We start from the raw sequence: 4979 nt of genomic DNA on the forward strand, positions 1-4979 counted from the left end.
AAATATAATATAATACTATTACTTTAATAAATAATTTATAATATTTATAATATTTTTATTTCACTAAAATATAAAAAAAATATTTTTATTAATAAAATTATAAAAATACTATTTAATAATAAATAAATTATTTTTAATAATAAAAATTTTTTATGATAAATAATATTATTTATTGTATTTAATATTTGTAATAAATAATTTTTAAAAAACTCTTCAACTAGTGGAAAAAAGGTTTAAATAACATCTTACAAACATCATAAAACGTCTTCCAGATGTTTTTCAGAAAAAAAGTAATTCATTTTACTGAAAACATTTTCCGAAAAACGTTTTCCAGAAATGTAATTCATTTTCCAGAATTCAAATTCCAATAATTCATTTTCCAGTAATTCAAATTCCAGTAATTCATTTTCCGGAAAACCAATTACAGCCAAACAAACAGACTCTTATGTTCGATCCGATTTACCAAATTTTTTTACCGGGCTTTAACACTTTCTTGCTTTTAATACAAATTTTGGATCAAGAATCTGATTCCCACAAAAACGTCATTCTTAGGGGTGAACTATTCATTTATGAAATAATTTTTTTGGAAATTGCCACTTTGGTTCTTAAAATTTTCCTAATTTTATACTTTGGCCACTAAACTTTCTAATTTTTTGTTTTGGTCATAAACCAAAATTTGGGGTATTACACTTGTGTCTATTTCTAGCCATTGGGATATTTTGGAGCCGTTGGAATCCTTTAATCCCCTCAATTTGATCATTTCTACACAGTGGTTTCGAAACCACTAGAGAGGGTGTTGAAACCCTCTTAAAAAATGTGATCGTTTGAATAAGGATTTTTGAAACCAGGCAGGGGGTTTTGAAACAAGGGGTGTAGAGGGGTTTTTGAAATAAGGGGTATAAAAACCAGTCAGGAGGTTTTGAAACTAGGTAGAGGGGGTTTCAAAACCATGCTGAAATTTTTGAAACTTTGAGCATTCTTCCTCAGAGGTTTCGAGACCTTAAAAGGGCTTGGAAACCTTACACCAATAATTGAATATTTTGACTTATTTTGAGTTTCTAAACATAATTTAAGGTATAGATCAAGTCAAAAATACTTGGAAAGAATTTTTCAATTTTTGTGGACTTTGAATTATTTTTGAATCATTTGAGCAAATTCAATTAAGTCCAAAAATATTTTACCTTTATTTGTTATATCAAAATATAGGTTCAACACATTTTCTTATTAAGTTGAATCTGGTTATCTTAACATGATATGGATCTATGGTAATACCCCAACATGGGTATTCTTCATGAATCATTCTTATTCGAGTGTTGAACATTTTTTACTTCGAATGGCCTTATCCTCATGCAAATTATCAGCAACTAATAGCCTTAATTTAGGTCAACAAAACTTTTATAAAAGGTTTTTATTCTTTCTTATTTTGATCTAGTGTTTAAGAGTTTCTTTTTACGAGGTATCATAACCAAATGGACACTCATGAAGTGATTAATACTTCTAACAAAAATGCATCGAGTTTTTCCTATGGGTTGAGATATTAGATAATCTCGAAATAAATCATGGCCCTTCTTATTAAGACTATCGTTTGTTTCTTGATCGATTACTGATGTTTAAAACATCACAAAGAAGTGTGAGAAGCTTTATTCTTGAGTATTTTGATCTTTTAGAATTTATTGTTTGAAAATTGGAGAATGTCTTTATTTCTCCTGCATCGCTTATTTTCTTACTTTGGCTTTTATTTGATGTCTCACTTCTCCATTTGAGGCATATTAAGCTTAATAAGCTTCAAGGACCTTCTTAATTATCGAGAGATTCTCCTATTTGATAACTTTTTTTCTCCTTTCTATTATTTTTAGAATTTAGAATAATGAAAGAATTTAATAAAACAAAAACAATGTCCTTTTCTTCAGGCTTTCAATTGAAACAAGTCAACAATTCAATGAATATCAAATAAATAAACATTTTTAATAAAAAAATTATAGCCCTTTGACAAGTGTTAAGATCAACAGGTTGGTTTCTTATTTTCCTATGGTTTCAATCATCAAGATGTCATTCCTTTCTCGATCCTTACAAACATTGTGACATGTCCCTCTATCTCGGCTTAACATTCCAATTGACTGAGGACAAAATGAAACAACTAGTGTATTTTGTTACTAGACCTTTTAGAACGCTTATATTTTGGTTTTCTAAAATCTTTTGTTTGTTCATGCTTCATGAAATCATTTAGTAGAGGCAGTACAAAAACATTGGTCTAAAAACAAAATTCCCGAATGCTTGTGTGATGTTGACTATAATAGGTGTTTCTCAACATCCCTTAGTCTATCTTTACCGAAACTCCTTAATAATTCAAACCTCAAACCTTTTCGTTTCCTTGAATTTACTAAATTTAATTTTGTCTGCTTTATTTGACGTAGCTGAATGATTCATCTGGTTACAAAACTTTCGACATGATAACCACAATGGAGCAAACACCAAATTACCAAGTATTTGATCAATGTCATGGTTTGAATGTAAATTATTCATAAAGTCAGGCTTTTGAATTAACTTTATAACCAAATACTTCAACGGAATAACTCAACTTTATTACACTTATCTTATGATGATACTTTATTAATTTTGAGTATACAGATTAAAGATTTCTTAAGCTTATCGAGAAGAACCTATTATAGTTTGGGTGTCATTGAAAATCAAAAGGTTTCATCTGTAGATTTCAATCCCCAAGCAACTAAAGTAAATTAAATTCATCTACTCCACCATTCTATAACATTGATGATAAATAATCATAGTAATAATAATAACACTAATAAATATTGATATAATCATATATAAAATAATAAAATAAGAATAAAGGGGAAAAGAAATTTGAAATGATTTTTCCGACGAAAATAAGTATCTTCATTTGCACAATTATATTTTTAACATTTTAATTAAAGTATAATTTATCCTTCAATGTATTAAATTATTTCTTTCTTTAACCTATAAAAAGATGCATTCACACATTGTAAAAAAAGTTTTCTTTGATTATCAATAATATTGAATACTCTTTGAGTACTTTCTTTGTGAAATTTATTTTTCTTTCATCTTTTAGAGATTGTTTCAGTGTATTCTTTCTTTAAGGTTGTAGTGGTTCATTTTCATCATTCTTTTTGACAATATCCTTTGTTAGAGGTGTCGACACTCGTTTTTGCCGGGGTTTTGTCTATTTAATTAATATTAATTATAACAATTATTATTTCTATTATTATTTTTATTTTTTATATGTTTTTTTTTAATTTTTTATTATTTTTACAGGCTTTACAAACCAAAAGTGGGCCCAAATACAACTCAGGATGCCCAACAAAGCAAATTGGGCCCCAATTATAGTCTGGCCCGAATCAACCTTCAAGACCAACATAATAGGCCCAAACCCTAACTTAATTAGGGTTTGTTGAAACCCTAACTATTCATTAGCTCTAGCCACCGCAGCCAAGAGCTTCTCCCACCGCCGCCACTGTTCTGACCGTCTATTCTCATCATCATCACTGTACTAACATCATCATCTCGCATCTAGTGAAAACAATAAACAAGATGTCAGTTTGCACCTAACCAAACACCAAAACCAAAAAAAATTGATAAAATCCTTAAAACTCGGATTTTCTTACCAGCCGAACACACCCCCACTATCAATCCATCATCATTTTCTCTATCAAGCTTCACCAAACACACAAATGATTCAAAGATAAAAGCAAACAGGAAAGAGAAAAATGAGGAGAGCATTCGGAGAAGATTCGTGTTTTTGAAAAAGAAAAATAATGATAAAAATAGAGAGTTTTAGGGGGAAATGAAAGAAAAACAGTGAGGGGCATTCGGTTTCTTCAAAAGCAAGAGTGAAAAGTGGGGAACTTACCTTGGGTTCTACTTCCCCAGCAACGAGGAGGCTTGGTCTAGCATTGAAGGTGATTTGTTCTTTTACTTTTGGGGTTGGTTTGTGTTATTTTAGGTGATTTGTGTCTCGATTTTGAGTTAGGAAAGGGTAGTTTTATTTTTAGTGGGTCACCAGCCCCTCGTCAGGGCCGGTAGATTTCGTCAGGGCCGGAGGATTTTGAGAAGAAAATGAAAAAGAAAAAAAAATATGAGAGGAAAAAGAAAGGAGAGCGGCCGAAAGGAAAAGTGAGGAGGAAAGAGGGTTTTCGGTCGAAAATCACATAAGAGAGGTATTTAAACTCCTCAAAACGATATTGTTTTAGAGGGATTATGGATTCCTGAATTTAGCGCATAGGCTAATCATGTAAGAGGTCATCCGAGTTATGTATTTTTATATTTTAGTTACTAAATGAAACTTTCATTTTTTTAATTTGAGCTCCTTATTTTCATCATGTTTTATTTTAGCCCTATTTCGTGATTTTTGAAGTTTATGAGTTTGGTCACCTGATTTTTGCGCGCTTTTTATTTTAGTTCCTAGGCTTAGTTTTATTAAATTTCTTATTTATTAGACATTTAACATGCTGTTTTTGAATTTTTTATTTTAATCCCACACATGTTTATGGGTTTGCTTCGATTTTGGTCCCTGGAATATGTAATTTTCATGCAGGATGACTCATGTTGGTTTAATCAATAGATTAAGTCCTTAGATTTTCTATTATAAGATTGGATTTGCTTATCCTTTCATTTTTATCACTATGCAATTTATTTTTTTTATTTATGTACATATGTTCATTTACCACTTTTTTTTGGAGGTTTGTTGTTTGTGTTATTTAGTCGTTTGTATAATTCCAATGGATATTTAATATATATATATATATATATATATATTTAATAATTTTATGTCACGTGTGTATGCTTTAGAATATATAAGTGTCTCTTACTATTTATTACCACTGTTTTCTATGTTAATTTATGTTATAGATACTTGAAGAGTATTAATCAATATTTTAGTATAAATGTACGTAGACACTGCATTTTTAATATATTTGCAATGGTTGTCTTGATTTCTTGTTGGT

General features: G+C 29.6%; 1 long non-coding RNA gene across 1 annotated transcript; it reads right to left on the bottom strand.

Annotated features, from left to right (window-relative positions):
- Positions 1–3374: 3374 nt before the first annotated feature.
- Positions 3375–4156, bottom strand: LOC120193183. Its single transcript, XR_005522844.1, has 3 exons — positions 3887–4156; positions 3642–3690; positions 3375–3546 (listed from the first exon to the last, which is right to left on the bottom strand). It is a non-coding gene; the product is annotated as an uncharacterized LOC120193183 (long non-coding RNA).
- Between the last annotated feature and the right edge of the window lie 823 nt (positions 4157–4979).

Source organism: Hibiscus syriacus, unplaced genomic scaffold (genome assembly GCF_006381635.1).
Source record: "Hibiscus syriacus cultivar Baekdansim isolate YM2019G1 unplaced genomic scaffold, ASM638163v2 tig00116989_pilon, whole genome shotgun sequence".
Lineage (NCBI taxonomy): Eukaryota > Viridiplantae > Streptophyta > Magnoliopsida > Malvales > Malvaceae > Hibiscus > Hibiscus syriacus.